We start from the raw sequence: 21387 nt of genomic DNA on the forward strand, positions 1-21387 counted from the left end.
GAGTATGGTTGAAGCGCAGCTTACATGTGCTTGGTTACTCTGTTGTGTGCAGATTTATGGAAGTAGGCCTAATGTTGTGAAGATGCTGTGCTTAGGGTGCCAGTGACACAATACTTTTGTGAATGGCAGTGGGTAGGGGTGCTGCACCCTGTGGTATGTTTGTGGATTCTGCTAATTGTGACACGTTTTCATGAATGGGTGTTATTTAGTGTGGGGAGTTGGGCAGAAGTGCTGCTACGTATGTTGCGTATGTGTGTAATGTTAGCTGCCCACATGGTCGCATGCATGGATCCATAGTGTTATGGTGGGTGTGGGCAAGGGCTGCACCGTTGTGTGCATGGCCAAAGGTGTGGTCGTTGCACCTCAGGATCTTTGTGGATTCTGCAATCATGCATTCTTTATCAGAAGTTTCTGGGGCTTTGGAATCAAATGGAACGTGCACTGAGTGTTTAATGGTAAATATGGAGTGGTGTACAGAAATTATAGTGTGAAATGCAGAGGTTTTGTAGGTGCTTACTGCATGCATGTATGAAAATTTGACAGCACCCAATGAGGGAGTGCTGCAAAAATGCCAGTGCAAAGGGAAGAAGTATTGTGTCTGCTTTACTGGCCCATGGCCCTCACTGTAGATGGGAAAGTACACGTGCCACAACCTGCCATTATGAGCATGGTGGCCATGGAAATGGAATTGTGGGAAATAGGCATAGGTGTTTAGGATGTGGTTGACCGGAAGGGGTGGTATCATTTCTTCCAAATACCGTGTGGTGAGGTTGGTCGAGATGGAGAGTCGCACTTTGTGCGCCATCTGCACAGGTCTTGTGTGCAAAGAGGTCTCGCTGGTAATTTCAGGTTGGAAGGAGTGGACGCTTTCTGGGGCTGTCAGAGTGACCGCAGTTTCGGCGGGATGGTTCGCCTTTGCAGATATGTGGCCTCCATCACGAACGTAGACTTTGTCGTGGTGCACTATGGAAGTCTACATTTGGGTTACATGTCGCATGGACGTTTAATCCGTCACCTGAAGAGGTTGCTGAACGCAATGATGTGGATTTTTCCTACTGCCAAGGTAATTTTCTCATGCATAACACCAAGTGGAGTATGGGCCCATGACAGTGTAATTTGTCCCCAGCCAGAGGTCGGAAGGTGTGGTATAAACAGAGGCATGTGTGAATTTATGCAGACTGCTGGCATGTTCTCCACCCACTATGAGATCATGAGGTCGCAAAATATGCAGTGGTTCCGTAGAAATGGCATTTATTTGAGGGCCATTGGCAATGCTGTTTTCTTTTACACTGTGCAAGAAGCATTAACCAGAATATGGTAAAAATGTGAGGAGAGGCAAACAGACACGCATATAAAGATAAAAACTAGAAAAAGTTATTTGCACGCATAAAACACCCCAAAAAAAGCCTTTATACATCTACGATGGAAGACCCAATCCCCTACCCAGCTTGCTATTGCTGCCAAGGTGCTTTTCTCATGTATACCACCAAAATGACCATGCACCTATTCCAATGATTGCTGTCACCAGCTAGATGCTGGAAGGGGTCTCAACAGAAGCATGTATACTTTTTTGTCCGATTGTGGGATATTCTTCTGCAACAATGACCCCATCAGTTATGGAATGCAGAGTTGTTCCAAGCAAATGGCATTTTGTTGTCGTCCATTAGGAATGCAGTTTTCTTTGCTCGTCTACAGGATGCGCTAAAGAGATTACTGTAATAATGTGAGCACAAAAAAACACAAAATCAAATAAAAAACAAAAAAAAGGGTTTTCTCTATAAGCATCTACAAAAAAAAGCTCTCTTGAGAGCTGACCCTCACTACAAATTACCCCTACACTGGTTGCAATGTATACCCCACACCTGCACTCAGCATGAAAGCCACATCCAGGATGGCGGTAATGGGGACTATGCAGGCAGAGGGATTGCGCAATAATGTTTCTGGGTGTGTTGTGTACGCAGAGGACTGTTGGTCAGAACTGATACTGTTACAAGGGGAGATCTTCAATGTTATTGGTGAATGCATGTGCAACTTTTTAACAGTACACAATGACGGAGTGCTGGAAAGAAGACATTAGAAAGGGAAGAAGGAATGTTTCAGCTTTATTGGGGCATGGGCCTCGCCGTCCTTGGGGAAATGCATGTGCACATATTCCCAGTTTCAGCTTGCTACCCATGACATTGGGACATTGGGGACTATCACACCTGCGGGTGTGGGTCACAGGAAGGGCCGTTCTTAATTTTCTGCATCACTGTGCACAGTGAGCTGGACTGACATGGTTGCATTTACTTGCAAACGCAATGAAGCAGAGCCCTTTTGGTCCAACATCACTTACACACCAAACCTATGTGGCCTGCTACTGTGTTCTGAAAAGCTGCAAACAGATTGCGGAGCAGCTCTGGGGTGTGGCCTTTTGTAGAGCTGCTGGGGAGAACTTGCACCTGGAAAACAGGCCTACATTGTTCAAAAACCTAAATACATTTACAACGGCCCATTTTGGTGTGATTGTAAGCGTGTACTTTCCGAAAAATACTCCCTACATTCCACAACACTGTACTTTGCTGCTGTTTATGGGTCCAATCGTGTCACCGAAATAAGGGCCCACGGGCAGCGTGGGTGAAGTCGCATGGTGACGTCGCCACTGCTCTCTTTTTGAACTGCTGTCCGCAGGACGCATTTTGTGCAGAATACGTTGTGCGCATATGCATACCGTTGCCACTTCTATACTGAATACATATGTGTGCCCAACATTTTGGGAGATGCTGGCTGTTACTAGGGGATAGCAGGTGGGAAGTTTACCTGTACAGGTGCCTGTAGGCCGTGGGTGGGCGCTGCAATCTAATCAACATTCGTTCTCATATGCTTCACGTTGGCAGTATTACCAGGACACAGAGGAACAGATACACATGCATGTACTTGCACAACAACCAAATGTCCCCTCCCACATGTCATTGTAGGTGGAGGATAACATGCAAACATGCGGAGTGTGCTGCCGTCATACGGATACCTCCATTATCATTGTGGACAGGCCAGGCAACTGCAGTGTCCGTAGGACACCTACCTTTTCCTTAATTGCGGTCATTCCAACGGGGACTGTGTGCCGCTGCATCAACAATAAAAATACATATGCACGCAACAACCTTTCATTTATTAACGTTTACTTGTACACAGTCATACACACCATTAGCAAAGGGAAGGGGTAGCATAAGTGGATACGTATTGTGGGGAGTTGGGGATTTCCTCAAGTTGGTTGTGAGGGGAGAAAGACATTGAGGTATCACCTTAATGTCTCCCATCACACGGATTATGAGGGAATGGCGACCTTTGACATGGGGAAGGGCAGGTCTGCTAGTGCTGCTTCATTTTGTAAATAATACACCCTTGTACGCAACCTTTCAGCCGGCACAATTCTTCACCAATTTTTCCACTTTGGCTTGCAGCATGTCCTTTTTGCTATGCAGAGTTTCTTTCCCTTGTTATGACTGTGTGCTGTTGTGGAAGGGTTGCCGCTTGTGCTGCCTTCCTTTCCTTTCCAATATGTTCTCTCACAGATAAGAAAATATGTTTACTGTACATATAGCAATATATATTACATAATGTACACTTCACAGTATTGTGCGTACCAATGGGGTTTGTTGTGTAAGTCATTGCGTCATGAGGGGAATTTTCTTCCAGCCACTCAAGGTGCTTGCCACTGCTCCGTAAGACATGAGACATTATGCTTTTCTACTATTGTTTACTGCAGCACCTATGCAATTAGTAGACAAACTTCAGTGTGCTTACTACATTGTAGTAACATTCTGGTCTTGGTACTTTCCAGTCCATACTCTCTGAAAACACGTTGTTAAAGGGACATTATGGTTAAGTTACGCTACTAAAAAACGATTGCATTTACTGAAAAAACTATGCTACAGCAACGTTCTCGTTACAGTGCCCTACTAAAAACCTATGAAATTCACTAACAAAAACCGTTGTTAAAGGGATATTATGGTTAAGTTGCACTAGCAAAAAGCTATGAAATTCAATGGAAAAACGTTGTTACAGGGACGTTATTGTTACAGGTAAAACAGAAAGAAAAACAAAATTTGCCAGTTATTGTAAGCTGAGCAACCATAACTTGCACCACTAGTGTGCACTGCAAGGATTAACACCCTTGATATCAAAGATGCCATTACAAATCTTATTGATGACATCACTGATGACATCACATGTGTATTTACTTTTCATGGAAATCCTCCACAAGGGATTGTTATTGTAATGGTGGCAGAAAACTATCAAAGATCGTTGCAAGAACTATCATGAGATAAGCAGTTCATTGCGCAATGCATTGCTATACACACCATTGTATTACAAACTTCCTTGCAGTACATGGACCAACTCATGTGGACACATAGCCATTGTCTGCACCATGCCCCATAGAAGTGTAATCTTGAAAATCTTCCCATGTTACATAGTGAAATCATGAACGCTTTTGTTTTAGAGTTTCGGGTACTGTGAAACATGTAAGCGGTAGCTACCATTGCCTTAATAACTATATAATTGCACTGCTGCACAGAAAACATAAAGACACCACAATGCATACAAATATTAGCATATACAGGGAAATTACAGTAAGCAAAAAAGGAGCAGTATTACCAGAAACTCTTCATAACATAACTGATTATCTTCATGCACAGAAATTATTGCTGTGTTTTATGCTTTCTTCTTCCCCTATATGTATATGTATGATATGATCTCAGTGAACCCTGAGGAAAGTAGTGCAAGAACATGTGAGAAGGGTGCCGTACACAAAGATAGAAACTTTTGAATTGTTACTTCCTGACTGTTAGTGAAGAAAAGCACCCTGCCTACTTATGTCAGTGAACAAAAGAGGGGCAGCCACACATGTGATGTCATCAATGAGATTTGTGATGGCATCTTTGATGTCATGGGTGTTAGTCCTTGCAGTGCACACTGGTGGCGCGAGTTATGGTTGCTTAGCTTACCATAACTGGCGAATTTCGGGGGGTTTTCAGTTTTACCTGTAACCATAACATCCCTGTAACACTGTTTTTCCATTGACTTTCATAGGTTTTTGCTAGTGCAACTACACCATATTAGTGATACATATAGATTTAAGAGAAGTTTATTTGATAACAAGAGTAAATGCACGTCTAAATATCAGCAAGTCCAGATACAAAAATGACAATTGGAGCCAACTGTCACTATCATAACAAGTGCGCAGATGATGGCATTCCAAAGTGGAACGTTGGCATGTCAATGCGTGCGTGGCAATATGACATATGTTTCCTCTTACATTTGGCATATGCGAACAATGACAGTAAAACATGGTAGAAATAGATAACAATAAAACTGTCCATGAATAAACAATTTGAAAGTTATACATTGGATGACAATGGAACTCATTGGAATACATATAGAGAAAAGAAAACACAATCATGTCACATAGTCATTAAATTACATTGGTTTTCTTCTCACATGGCAATTGGTGCCCTCATGACCTCACTCCCTGACATTACGCTCTGCAACCAACTCGTGCCACTCTTGTGTCCCTTGCTGTGAACCATCCCGATCCCATCAGGATTCATTACACAAGCTGATGTAGACATTTGTTCATCTAACCAAAAATTGTTTGTCATTATCACTTTTGTACCAAACATCTTCCACTTCTCATGACACATCATCATCTCTTTCCACAGAAACACTCTCTCTCATTTGAGGCTGGCATAAAATGGCAAAACAGTCTTTACTCCACCTTCTCTCATCACTTGTGACAACATGCCTCTTGTCCACAATCACCACCTCAATGGGCTCAAACTATCAGGAACATCCTTTTGGTATGTTAAATGCTTTTTTAATCCGTAACATGTCACACACACACACACCAGTCCCTTCCAAGTATCTTTGCTCATCGTCACACTGTTCACAAAAATCCATTGGGGATAAAATTCTGGGCGCATCTTCCTACCCCTCATTTTTTCGAATACTGTGACACCAGTCAAAACATGTGACATGTCTGTAAATGCCCTCATTATCTAATGTATACTTCTCCCCCAATCCAAGCCATTTGCAAATGCTAGTAGGATAGTTTCCTTAATAATGCCACTTGTTCATTCAACTGAACAATTTGCCTTAGGATTGTACAATGCTGTACAGTGATTTTCAATTCCATTTCCTTCCAAGTATTCCCACATCTCTCGAAACATTGATTGCACACCATTGTCAGAAATGCTGATCTTGGTGTATCCTTCTCTTGCAAATACTTTTTCCATGAAATAAATTACATATTTGGTAGAAATGCTTTCAACAAACTCCACCTCAAACCACATAATCAACCATTCCAATAGCAAATCTGTTTTCTTGAACCGATACACTCATGGGTCCTATGAAATTTATGTCCATTTTCTCCCAAGTCTGCTCTGGTATGTCCAAATTCCCAATCTCCATTTTCTGGGTCTTAAGAGATTTAACACTCGCTCCACAAGGAGGACAAGCACCCACTACTTCATCCACCATGTCATCCGTACCAGGCCCCCAAAATATTGCCCTCAATCTGTGCTTGGTCAAACATTTTCCTATGTGGCCTCTATGTGCCTGCATGATCAATTCCCTCCTAAGCGATGTGGGAGGAACCAATTTCTCTTCTCTCACCATTCCCCACATAGAACTACTCAACTCATCCCTAATCTTATAAAATGGTGAACTGACCTCTTCACCATGGCACCATCCACTCTCCGTCCAGGACGTTGAATCCTTCAACTGCCTTTCATTATCAATGCTATCCAACCAGATCTCTTTTGAAAATGCACAGTCCACAGTACTCACAACCTGTGCGATACACTCATCAGCCTCCAATTCTACCTCCAAAGAACACATCTTAGGGGACCTTGATAAGCAATCAGCAACAGGATTGCAACTCCCCAGAAGAAATGTGACCACAAAGGTGAAATCCTGCAAAGCAGTTGACCATCTGCCAATTCTGGGCATGGCTAAATCTGAACCCCTTGTGGTGAATAGATGGGCTAAGTGCTTGTGATCACTTTTGATGACAAAAGGAATGCCCCATACATACGTCTTAAAATAATCTGAAGCCCAATAGCAAGCCAAACCTTTGCGTTCAATAGTGAAGTACCTAGATTCAGTGGGAGTGAGGGCCTGCAATGCAAATGCAACCAGTACTTCCACCCCTTTTCTGTTCTGACTCAGAACAGCATCTAAACTGGGGGCACATGTGTCAACTGTAATTTTTGTATCTGCCAACGGATCAAACCTATGTAATGTGGGTGCATTTGCCACCTTCTTCTTCACTTTGCTAACTCACCTCTCTTCATTCTCTCCCCATATGAACTCTGCTCTTACTTTGAACAAATCCCTCAATATGGCACACTTGGCTGAGAAGTTCTCAATAAACTTGCCATAAAATTCAATCAGTGCTAGGAAAGATTTTAGCTCCTCTTTGCAAGTTGGTGCACTAATTTCCAAAATGGCATCCACCATTTCTGGGCGAATTTCTAATCCCTTTCCAGAAAAATGATGGCCCAAAAATAACACATGCTGTACCTCAGACTGGCATTTGTCTTTCCTCAAACTCATTCCCACCTTTTCAAGTCTTCTGAGAACATCCTTCACCCTCATATCATGCTCCAATTCTTTTTTGCCATTACCACAATATCATCTTGGAAGAATCTTGTGCCCAGAATGTCCCTCAAAAGATCTTCCATAATTTTCTGAAAATCAACTGATGCTGACGCTAAGCAAAAGGGTAGTTCTTTAAACTGATAAGCCCCCATGGGCATGATGAAAACAGTAAGAGACCTTGATGTGTGGTGTAAATCCACCTGGTGACAGGCTGCCGATAGATCTTTAGTAGAAAGGTACTCAGCCTCCTCCATTGTGGACATTTCATTTACTCTCAGTAAAGGGTGTCTATTGATCAAAATGTTATGATTAAGGTCTCTTAAATTTACACAAAGGATGATCCTACCATATGGGTGTTGTGTTACCACAATGGGGATAACTATTTGCTACATTTAATGGGCTCCATGACCCCTGTTCGCACAAACCATGCAACTCCAATCTCACCTTCTCTCTGACCCCAAATGGCAGATTCCTCACTTTATGTACATACAGTCTCGCACCGGCCACCACTGAATCTTCTGGTAATACCCACACAATTTTCCAATGTCTTTACAGAATACATTGTTAAACACCCTCTCCAACTGTTACAGAAATGTCTCCAACTTATTTTTGCCAATCATTCTCACTTGAATTTCTTAACCTGTGGGCAATTCCATTCCCACCTTCCCTTAATGTTTCCATCCAAATAAGCAATCACCTTTTTCAGCAGTATGCACCTTAGCATGGTTATGTCTGTCCCCGTATGTAACATTACACCATACAAAACTTTGTATACCAATTTTCCCACCACCATACGGTTTGAGTCGTGTATCAGATGAATGTGACTTATGACTCTTGCCACCCCAAATTTCTAAATATGTATTCTCTGAAATAATAGTGTATGGTAACCCTGAATCTGCCAGTGCTTTCACTGGACACCCCACCAGCTCAAATTCCACCTCAGGTGGGTTGTATTCTCCCTCTTTCTCATCTCCCACCTCCCCCATGATGTGCACAAATTGTTAGCCCCGTCATTATTTTCTTCCAAAACACAGTTTGCACGGGACACACCCTCACACATGATATCATTGTTTTTCCAAAACCTGGTGAAGTGTCCCGATCTTCCATACTTCCTGCACTTCTCTCTCATAGCTGGGCATTCCTTAAGGTTGAGAGTGTGTTTTTCAAATCCACATCTGGGGCAATGTGCCTTTCTGATACCTTGCTGTGCATTGTGACTGCCCCTGGTCTATTGAACTCTCTAACTGCACACACTTTCTCCTCCTCTTCAACAGATTCCTTTACTCCCCCATTATCCTTTCCTATATTTACATTCTCTTTGGGAGTTTTTGCATTCACCTTCTTCGAACATCTACTTATAAGCTCCATACCCCTACCCAATGTTAAATCTTCCTGTAATGGAAGGTTTTTTGCTTGCCATAACCATTCTTGAATGCTGGGATTAGATGTGTGCATCATTAGTTAATTACATATATATTCATCCTTCATTCCAGTGAATTCACACAAAGTCAATAACCCTCTTAGGTCTGCCACAAAGGCATCTACAGACTCGCCAATCCCTTGCCTCCTCAAAAAGAATGTATACCTTTCCAAAACAATATTTACCTGTTTTCCGTACTGAGCCTAAAACTTTCTCATTGCTTTCCCATATAGCCCATCACCATCCCCACTCGCACCATCCTCGCCATCCTCTCTTTGCACATCCGGGAGCTTTTTAATTATCCTTACTGCCCCCACACAACACATTCGAGTAGAAAATGTCCTTTATTCTGAGAATCTCTCGAATCCAGATGCTACAAAATACAATTTGAAGAACTCTTTCCAGTCCTCCTATGGAACTGGTGGTTCCCATGGCATAGCTAAACATTTTGGGTTTGGGTCTAGGTTCTGCATGGTAACCAATGCAAGAACCTTTAAATATAATGATGTATCCTCTCCATTCCCCGTATATCGACAACACTAAACCCCCCCAGTAAATGGTGAATGCACGTGTAGTGACAGTACCCCCCAATCCTAGGAAACTGATACAATATTATAAGGGCCAGCACTAAGAAGAGAAAGACCAACCCCCAAAAAATGTGCATCACACTTAATAACAAAAGTTAGACATGTGACCACCCAACACATAATATGATGTACTAACCAATACTGTCCACTTAAATTCCCCTTGAGTGACACTTCCCACCATCAAATCCTATGCAGTGTACACATCCACTGCGCAGCCCAACATTATAGTGATTATGACGAAACATATGCAGAAAAAAGAAAAATTGTACATGAGAAAATAACAATAGTATATAAAATGCTACTATTAATGTCCATAAACATCATCTGCAATGAAATGTTAAATACAATTTTGCCTGCCTCCAAAAAACGTTCTGTGAAGTTCCTGTGTCCAACCCGACATACCTATTGAAAGAACAATGGATTGCCTCCAGGTGACGTGAACACACAGAGACAGACACTTCAAAATGTCTAAAACACTCACTTGCATACAGAAAAATATGCTCATGTTAAGAAAGTACAATGCCTCCTCCACGCAATCATCAGCCTCTCCTCCACTGCCGCCTGACTGTGGGAGGAACAGTTTTAATGAAGAAAAAAAAAACCTTAATAGCAACTAATCCACTGTCGCTCCACCCCCCACAACCCCGCCCCCCACGGTATGTCAAACTTCCTGTCTCACACGTTACGACATGTGTTTAGGCGCCAGCCACAACCTGGGCTTCAAAGCCCAATCAGCTGCAAAATTCAAACAGGGATCCCAACTAAGGAGATTATCAGCACAACATATTGCCAAATCCCACTGAGCCCGCTGCAAATTGCATGTGAAGGGACGTGGATTAGTTGTGAAGAATTCAACCATCTGCACAGTGGGTGTGCACTCGTCTGGGCCTTTTTTGTTATTTTTTCAAGAAATTGAATGATGGGAGATCAACCTCAGAAAATGTGTGGGGCTAATCCGTACACATTTGCCTATGCTCACTGCACAGCAAACACATACTTTCGTGTACTCTGGGTGGACACAGCCTACAGGTGTGCACCCCACCCCCCCCGGCCCATTTAGTTGGAATATGACAGCCAGGAGTACAGGAAGGCATCTCAAGAGGAGGAGGGCAAAACCTTCCTCCCACCGTGGCCAGCCTAATTGACTATCAAAGACTCCATGGATATACCCTGCCTATTGTCAGTTCTGCTGGTGGCAGCACATACTGATGAGAGTTAATTTAAGCAGGTCCAGGAGAGGCCTGGTCACGGGGCTAACAAAAGACTGGAATCCCCAACACCTTTGATATGCATCTTTGTCAACCTGAAGCCAGCTCCCGCCTCTTAGTATCAATGACAGTGACCTGTCATGTCTGGTATATGTGTTTACAGTAGGCAACTCCAGCAGGGGGACACAATTCAGAGGGTAGGAGTATGTGATTTGATGGAGACGGAAAGTCTGTACTCACCACAACATCAAGGGAGACCTGCCTTTAATCAGGAACCACAGAGACCTCAATTAAACATGGAGATCCTTTGATCCACAACAGACAGGAAGGTGGGTGGAACTTAGTAGTACATGTTTCACTCCTTTACCTTTCCTGTTGCTGTCAATATGGGCTGGCGGACTAACCAAATTATCAGATTGTTCAATAAAGTCTTCCTCATCAGTAAGACACCGGTCGTACTCCCGTTCCCTTTCCTCCTCACCTGAGCTCGAATTAAACTTCTTTCTTCTGGCGTGAAGAGTGGGAAGACTCTTCTTCTGTAGCAGGTAAGGTCGGCCTCGAAAGGAAGCCACCGCGGCTCCGATAACAGGAGGCACGGTGACCCCCCTCCGCGACGGACTAACAACGGAGAGAGGGGAAAAGCCCGAATGGCATAAAAACCCCTCTGGAGTACTTGAGCAGACAGGAACCCGATAACAGGGACTCTCGGGGAGCACAATCGGAAATATATCCAAGGTAGAGTGAGGGTACACGAGGGACCAGCTGAGTAAGAGAAAGGAGCCGAGAAAGAGACAGCCAGGAAAGGGAGAGAATTATGGATACCAACTGGGAAGAGAAACAATGGAAAGGCTGGAAGAGAAAGCGCACAAGGGAAAGAGCAACTAGGGCCAGGGAGCCCCAACACAGCAAGGGCGGAGCACCGCCAAGGAGAAAACAATAAGGGAGCGAGAGCAACAGAGGGAAATCCGAAGTTGCAACGCGCCGAGCTGCCTAGCGTGTGGAAGTAAATACGCATAGGCAGCGGCCATGTTGAAAAAGACTAGACCGATAATACTGTCAAGGAGAAAACGTGGCGGCACAATCAATGGCGGCCTCGCTTCCACCTCTCCCACAGCCGCCAGTGCCCAGCGGTCGTGACAGTTGCAAAGCACTCTGGTTATGATCTCATGAACAACAGAAGATTGTTGGTGTGGACCCATTCACTGGGGCATTTGGCTTTAAAATAGGTTTGAGCCCCTCTTTTGGCAGATCATCTATATATTTTGCAAGAAGTAACAAGAAGAACTAATTTGCACCAATGCTGAAGGTACAATTTGCCTTACATCTTCTGCCAGCAAAGGAATGCTAGGATTTCCAAGATGGAAGCAAAATCACTCCCCTAAACATCTTCCAGGGAACAGAGAGAGATACTGAATCCAGAGGACCCTCTAGCAGCTGTCAAACCGGTACCCAGCCAGCAAACAGCATGCCCTGCTAGGCTTTGCAAGCAAGCTTCCTATGTGCAAAGTGCCAGAGAGTCTCTGAACCAAAAGAAGGACCAGAGCCAACACTCTCCTCAGCTTTGGGCCATCCACCTTAAAACACACCACAAGCCCAGCGAAGAATTTAGGAGGAGTGCACCGACAAGTATCAACTGGTGTCCACCTTACAGGACATTTTTTGGACATCAACCCCCTCGAGTTGCAATCGACTGAACCGCTAACTGTTGTCACACTGCAGTAACTCACGCCATCCAAGATGCCTTGACCCGTGCTTCAGAACCACCAACCAGCACTGAGACAATGATTCCTGAGCCCGAGCCGCTGCGCAGGCCAGCCTACAGTCCTACATCCAGTCTCGCTCATCAAACTACATGCCCCCTGATACCCGCAGCTGTCTCCCATCTTGAACTCTGTCACAGAAGCTGCAAAGTGCCCTGAAACTGACTCGACCCTGTTGAGCAACAATAACGTCTACATGCAGAGGGTATATTGTGGTTCTGCCCCCCTGGGCCTTCTACAAAGGCCCCTACTGACATTATATGCCATTGCTCCCTTTGTGCTGAAACCAAGTATCGTTGAACTATTGTGATTAATTACTTTACTGATTACCCTCCTGTCAGTCTCCAGAGTGCATCCCTTTTTCTTCTTGAACTGTCTGTCCTCTGCATCCCTTTACAGTTTTGTAGTGCTGTTGAGTAATAATAAATTAGATATTTGTATACAAACTTGACTGGAAGTCCCTTTTATCACTGGGTAATAATTGTATTTTCGCGGTGTTGCAACCAACCAGCGATCAACGACCTTGCAGAGATAAACCTGCCGTTCCGGCCACGTTACCAAAATTGGAAAAGGATGTTTATAATTTTCTCGTGTTTTCAATCTGTTCCGATCCCTAATGGTGTACTAGAGATGTGGGGCTGATTGATGGTTTAGAGACCGATATTCATCCCTGGACCACTGGTGCCCCGGAAGTTGATTCATCACATTAGTCATGACTCGACCGCCAACCACAATCCTCCCTCTGCATACATGCCGAGGATCACCAACCACCAACCTGCACCGTGGGCTCCGACTGGAACCCTGATTGAGTGCACACTATTTGGATGTGCCTTGAATGGGAATCTGAAACCCGGCATTAGACAATGGTTATTTTATTTTAATTATGATTAAGAGCCCCAATCGGAGCCCCGATATATGCGCTCCTACAGCTGGACTCATTACTCTTAAAGCTCTATGGGCAGGCCCAATATGTGCAATGCCCTCCTTGATCTGCAGGTGATGAGCACTGCATAAGAGCGCACCTGCCCTCGTATAGGAGGGGAACACTGGAACACACACTCCAGCTCCTCCGCTTTTGGGTGCACCCAGTTTACACGATAAGTGTGTCACTCAGATGCACCTATACCATCCGGACAGCATCCCCATCCATCATCACCTGGGAAGTGTATATGATAACTAGACCCCATACAGGTCTAAATACCAGGAAGTCCAGATTGGAAAATGACAATTGTAGCCAACTGTCACTATCATAACAAGTGTGCATGTGATGGCTTTCCAAAGTGGAACGTTGGCATGCCATAATGTGCGCAGTAGATATGACATTATGCTAATAACTCTTTATTAGATAGTTTTTTTCTCTATTGGGGCAGCCCTTGAATTGATGGAGAAAATCTCATGCAGCAAGACTTCCCTGAACCAGAAAATGATTAGCCCTGAAGGCTTAGATCAGGGGTCTGCAACCTATTGCTCTCCAGAAATTTTGGACTACAACTCAGATCAGTACTAGCCAGCACAGTTAATGGTGAGCAATCATGGGAGTTGTAGTTTAAAACATCTGGCTAGCCACAGGTTGCAGACCCCCGCCTAGAGGCTGCAGGCCAGCCAGCCAAACGTCTAATCTGCTAATTTCCAGTCCACTCATGACCAGGACCTCTTTTCAACAACCCTTGAACCGTGCTTCCGCGGCAAGCTTCACTGGCCTACTGTGTTGTTAGGCTTGGATGCCAGATTCTCCCACGAGGAGACTCTCACAGAAAGATAGCCTTCACATTCCAGGACTCTGGAGTAACCAATCTTTCTCGTTTGTGAAGGAACCACCTGTCCTAGTGTGTTGTGCCATGATTCATTCTTTAGCTTCTGTGTAGAACTTTCAATGAGCTACTCTGGGGCCAGCTACAGAGCAAATTCGAGTTTGCAGTATTGGTGCATTGCCATCCAGCCCCCAAATCCCACCGAAACCTCACAAACCTACTTTCATTTACTGTCAGGAACTGTGGTGCTTCATTCCAGAGAAGGGATGGTGCACACAGCATTGTGGGGCAATTCGAGAAATCTGCACACCATGCTTTATCTTTCTTGCTCCTTATTTCATTGATTTCCACATTAAGAACCCCCTGTTGGGTTGCAGCATCACTCAATATGTAATTATGGAAGTGGATCACCACCACATAAGGAGGGAAGGCAGTGGGAGTTCATAGGAAGTTCATAGTTGGCCTTTGGCTTTGTACACTGTAAGAGGGGGTTGCTGCCTTTAGGAAACACTGGAGTAGACATCTGGGGGAAGTGACATGAGACTCTGGCACCTGCCCTAAATGCCTGATGAATGGCTCCCAAACACCATTTGTTGCCCAATGGGAATTGTCTTCATAGGCACAAATCCAAACAGGGCCCCATGATCCAGAGCAGAGTGAGCTTGCATGTTCCTTCTCTATCTCCACTATCTAACACACCCCTGCTCTTTGAGATCCACCGGAGCACATGGAGACCATGCAAATGGCAACGGAGCGTGGAATGAAACACAGTGCCTAGCATAGCACAACAGAGCATGCCATTATATAACATCTGCACCCACAGGTAGTCATAGAACCTTGCATATACATGCAGAGAATTGACACAATGGGCCTCATTGCAGGTTTGGTGGTATCCCGCTGGTAAATCTGGCAAGATTCCACCAAACTGTAATACTGTTACTGCCATTTGGCCAGCCAGAATTACCGGCAGTTTAACAGTAGTGGTAAGTGCTGGAATTCCCCATTCCATGGAGTACGGGGAATTGCCGCTATTACTGGCACCGGTAACTGTGGTGCCGGTAATGCCTGAATTCTTTGGTGGTGGGGTGCCGGCCACCCCACCACCAAACTTTAAGTGGGACGGAGCAGTAACGTGCGGCATGTTACCAGAATGTTATCACCACACCAGCACACTCATAATGAGGCACAATGTTTCCTGCCTCATTCATGAACTTTTCAAAAGCACCTTACAGAAATATGCAAAATAGGTCAAAGAAACCTCAACATGTAGTTTTCCTGTTCTCTGAAAACAAGAGTAAAAACATTCAACATGCTCAAAGCAAACAATATGGCAATTAAATCAACATAAGCCGCAAAGATAGCATAGCAACAGATTCTCCCCCCGCCCCCTGCCTCCCACCCAAAGAAACACGAGCGATAGAGAGGCATAGTTATATGAAACATGAAGCAAAACCAAGGAATCCCTCTGGGGACTGGGGGAGCACAAAGCAGACATAAACAAAAGAATGAAGGGCTTGACGGGGCGGTGGGATTAGGGAATAGTGGTGGGGGACATTCATGGGATGATGGGATGCAGGGGTCTGAGAAGCACTGCATTTCAGTACAAAGTCACTGCAGTAGTAGCGGTTTCGATATCGTGACTGCGTATTCCAGCTGCGGCATGTGGTGATGTCAGAAGGCAGGCCATGGCCAGCATTTCCTGACCTCAACCGAGGAACGATTTGAGAGGTGGATATTTGGTCTGGAGAAGTAAACCTCATTGGGTTCCACTGGAAGTCATGCTGAAAGTGTACAGTTTACCTAAACCGTCTTATTGCACTGCTTCACCTTGTAAGCCAGTCACACTGGCTTCCGACGCCTGGAGTAGGTTAGGGTGTGCAGGGTTTTCGGCAAGAAGGGACAGATCTAGGGAAGTCAACCCGCACCAATCTACGGAAAAGAGCCGATTTGCTGCATCAGACTCCCAGGAAAAACCTCTGTTTTCGAGGATTGCTTCTCTCAAGATAAAGGAAGGACTACGTTGGGAGTCCTATACACCCCCACCTGGGGACAAGTCCTAAAAATTAAAGGTAAGGGACTCATGAACAAACGGAATGGGATGTGACATTGCCAGAAATTAACATATCAAGGTGAAATATGCACATTTCATTCATTAAATTGGCTTTGCATTACCACCCAAATTGAACAGGACAAATGGCATTTGCCTTTCATAAAATCAACACACACATAAAACCAAGACAGGATATTTTCTTCTCATTGTGTTTGAGAAAACGTTAAAAGGTGTGCATGTTTTAAACTCCAAGAACTAATACAAATGTTTTCCCTGGGACTTGCAGTACCCAAATGGGACATTTCAACTTTAGTTGTTTGTTATTTTTCATCATTTTACAAAGTGCAGTGGTGAAGTGTCTGGCCTACAAACCTGATCTCCGAGGTCAGCTTTAATTCAAAGAGGACATTCAATTTTTCGCTTTTAGCTGGGGGACTGAGTCCACCCTCAGAATAAAGTGGGTGGACTCCGTCACCCGCATGTACCCTGGACTTGAGCCCTGCCCTCCACTCTTCTCACAGTGTTTGGCCTTGGGGCATTCAAACAGTATCAACCTATATTTGCCACTGGACGCATTGCAATTCCAGCATCTGTTGATATCCTTCAAGTCTGCCATACCCTTCGGCAGGGGTATGAGGAGAGCAACTGTTTCTCAGTGAGCCAAGGCGACCTCCTCCACCAGATTGTTCGAAGTCCTCCACATCCAGGTTCATGCCGAACTTGCCCTTAAACGTGCCCACACATATTTGTTTTCTGGGAAAACATAACCCATTACTGGTTTGTGAATATTAGATGCCCTCAGAGTTGCTCCCTGTGGCAGGTGGCACTCATCTAACTCCCGCCTCCCATTACGATCTCCTGCAGTGCCCGCGAAGCTCTGTGCAGGTATCGGGATGACACGGGTCTAATTCATATTCTACCCGTTTCTCTATATAGACTTGAAGGCCCTCTCACTTAGTCCTGGATGCATGTTTTTCTATCCCCAGATTTCTGCCCCCAACTTTTCCTGACACCACTGTCTGTTCTCCAAACCACACTGGCTGATAATCAGGATTGAAATACAGCAACGTTTCTTTTTTTAAATGCATTATGTATTAATATTTTCATAAAACATAACAAGAGTGCAACTCTCAACGTGAAAAAGCCCCAGCAACGTTTACATGTATCAACACCTGTAAACATGCGAACATATGGGGGGGGGGGCAGTTCTGATAATCCAATTTAACACGAGCGAAGCAAGATCCAAACCATTCTGGAACCAGGCAGTGTAGGTTTCTCTGCACCCATACAACAAGGGGAGCGCAGCCCCATTAAGAAAAGTATCTTCCTGCAGCTCCAGCGGGAAAACTGGCAGTGAGAAACAGACCGTTCTTTCCAGACTAAAAACGACCTTATTCGTCATAATCATCACCACAAACTCCTCATGAGTAGTCAACCTAAGATCCAACCTTTCCTAATTGGTCATCGCTGCTTTTGGAGGCCTCACATGTCTGCACTAAATAATAAAGGCAGATTCCCTATCGTCTAAACGCATGGGCCACGTAATATTCACTAGCTGAGTGAGCATAACAACCTGCTATATCCAGACACTAGCTTTTGTTATCAGGACAACTGATTGACAGCTTTTAGGAGCAGAGGACACCTATTTCCCCAACTCAAACTTTGTCCATCCCTATCCCTACCAGTTGGTTCCTTTTCCGGGATTGTTTTCAGTAGTCCTTCATCTTTCTCGGCATCCAAGAATAGATATTTCTTGTCTTTCGAGGTAATTCTGAGCTTGGGAGGTCACAGTAACACCACCTTAACTCTTCGACTGAGAAACGATTTCTTGAGTGCATTCAGCTTTCTCCATTTCGTCTCTGTTACAGGCGCCAAGGCAGGGGAAAGATTAACCTTGTGTTGGTGAAACTCTGGCGTCCTCCTTTGTTTAAGCCGCTTTCAGAATGCTTTCCCTGTCTCAGGCATCTGATAGTTTAAAAGTGAGTGTTAGACCTCTCACCGTCACTTGGGGCTTGCTGGATGTAGGCGTCTTAATTCTATAACATGTTTTATCCTAAATAGGGTCTTCTAAATACGTGGCAGATGTCAGTACTTTTTTGGAAGCAGCAGCCTTTGCGCCTCCAAAACTCGGAAATCTGGCAGTGAGTTGGACGGCGTACCCGGATGATTTCTCACTGATAGACTGTAGGGGCAAGGAGCTGCAGAGACTATTAGCTGCTTTTGACATTTTTGCGAATCCAAACAGCCTTAGAACTAACCAGCGACAAACTAAGACCTTGGGGCCTCACTATGGGTCTGCCGGTAACCCCGGCGGGTTGCCACTGCACCCGTAATATTTTACCAGCGCCTGGCTTCCCGGTGCGATTGGGAGATTAAAACTCTGGCGGCCCAGAGAGTCAGGCACCGGTAAAATGTAAGTTCCCATTCCCATAGAGTCCAACAGGACTGTATGGGAGTGGGGACACAGAAGCACCGGCACCGCTGCTAATGGGGCCGGTGCTTCCCTGACCGTTCTGCCTACCGTGGCCGATGTGCCCGGCATGGTCAGACCTATCGGGCAAAGCGGCCACATTAGGCAGACTCGGAGTTTGCTGATCCAGAAACGAGGGTGCCGGCAAACTCCTAATGAGGCCTTCCTTGTCTTTTAATAAAAGGAAAAGGAAAGCAGCAATGCATTGGGCCTTGAATGGCACTACTTTGACTAGTGTGGACTCCATTGTGTGTTTGGGGCTTCACATTACGGGTTGTCCTGATAAATCTTATATTAAGAACTATTTAAAATTGAAAGCAGAAGTGCTCATACCCCAGTTGAAAGGTATACAAAATCAATATTATAAATGCTCAATCTTGCTCTTAATTACATTTTTGGAAGGGAATGTTTCACCCAAATTACTGCTTATTGAGCTTCTAAAAGAATGGGTTTTGGACTAGCTGAGTGTGTTAGAAGGTGTAATTTTTGGCAAAGCGTGCTTGGGGTTCTGAACACAATACCAATTAGTGCAATCAGATATGAGTTTGGGGTAAACTCTTTGAAAGTAAAAGGGCAGTAGCGTATTCTTTCACGCTACAGAAAATGTGTGCTTGCCAGAGAGAATGCCCTATATAGTGATGTTTCTGGTATGGTGGAGACAGGGAATGTTCAACAGCTGAAGGAATATGTGAAGCACTGTATAGCTATACTGCAGTATATGGGGTTCACTAATATTGATCTTGTGAGTGATCCAGCGTGGGTGAAAACCACTATGCTTAACTTGGACTGGTCTATGAATCTCAACAGGCTGCATGGGTATGTAAGCTTGAGCCATTTGAAGGGTGAGCATAAAAGGAGAGGAATCATGGCTCATCATTGAGAAATCATTCCTTTTCCAAGGACTGTGAAGGAGTTTGTGTGGTTTTGATGGAACCAGTATCATACGGGTGAGATTCAACTAAGATACAATTTGGTGCAAGAGGTGGGGGCCGTATTCAGATTCTGTTAACAATCTAGTGTGGTTGAAAGTCTTAAGCAACTCTTGGTTGAGTGCCCCGGTTTAGTCACTATGAGATGTATGCACTTAAAAACGTTTTTAGATGGCTGTGTGGATTGTGAAGTATTTTGGGAAGTTTGTGTACTTTGTTTGTGAGTATCAACTGTTATTGCAGTGGTGAATTATTTGAATGCCCTGAAGTTAAATGAATAAGGAAATGTACAGCTTTTAAACAGTTTATTCCTTCCTTATTCCTACAGTGTTTTTTTAAAAGATTTGTAAAATGAGGTGCATGAATTGTGGTATAAATTGCTAGGGCCATAAATGTATTTTAAAGTAAATAGGTTTTAATTATTTGATGATGGAAAGGTTTGATGAAATGTGTATTTTGTTAAGGTTGAACAAATGTGACTAATACAAAAAATAGGCTCTTCTTCAACCTCCAGACCAAGAATCTATGGAAACCAATTAATTGGAGACCAAAGCAATCCGGTAATCTCTTTCCACACCAATGTACAGGACGATAATCCCAATCTTTTTTGCTCGTACCACATTTTCAAGATGTCCAACCTATTCACAAAGGCCCTGTCCATTTGATTGTTACTTCCAATTATTTTCCCATGCGTTTCACTACTGGCAAAAGTTGGTAACACTGCTGGCCCAGTTCTGGGGTTTTCCGTTCTACTGTATCAGTTTTGTATGCAGCAGTGCCACTTTCTCAGTTAATTTGCCCGATTTATTTTCTAAACGAGAGATAGATTTTTCAGTGCGTTTTAGTGCTGCCATCAGAGGATCTTTCGACAGTGAAGAGATCAGTGATCCCTCCTGGCGTGGTTGCCCTGCAAAATGGAGCAACAAAGTCTAACTCTGCATGTTCGTGCTTTTTTGACATTCCCCCCTCTTGTATTTCCTACCTCAGTGGTAAAAGAGCTTGGGTAATAAGAATTAGAAACGCTCACTGTCCCCACCAACTAATTCTAAATTGTAGTCTGATTGATTAAATTCCTATATTTCGCTATATATTATTGAGAAAATGCAAGAGGTGTCAATCATCAAACGTTTTGTACTCCGAGCCAATACGGTTTCATGATGTTGCTGCTAGTGGTCAGACCTCTGTGGATTACACATTTCAACTCTCAATAAAGATGATGGCCCTAATTCTGTCATCCCTGTAGGTGTTTGGAATGCACTATGTTGCCCTCAGCAAAGATGTCCGACAGGGCACCAAAACAGAAAAAGGAGTGAGCGAGCCCATACCCATTCCTTGATCAGAGCCATTGGCGCCTGCTCACTGTACTTCGGTTGCTGCTGGATCCCACAGAGGCAATCTCCGTTTTAGGGAGGCCAGCCAGAAGACTGCCAACCCAGCAGCACAGGACGTGCAGTGCCTCACCAGGAACGTCATTTCACCAAAATGCCAGGAGTAGTGGTACTGACATCACACGACCCCTGACCTGTGTTGACATCACTGGAAGTGATGTCATTTGACCCCACCCTGAAATGACA

Source organism: Ambystoma mexicanum, chromosome 3q (genome assembly GCF_040938575.1).
Source record: "Ambystoma mexicanum isolate Mex_15411 chromosome 3q, UKY_AmexF1_1, whole genome shotgun sequence".
Lineage (NCBI taxonomy): Eukaryota > Metazoa > Chordata > Amphibia > Caudata > Ambystomatidae > Ambystoma > Ambystoma mexicanum.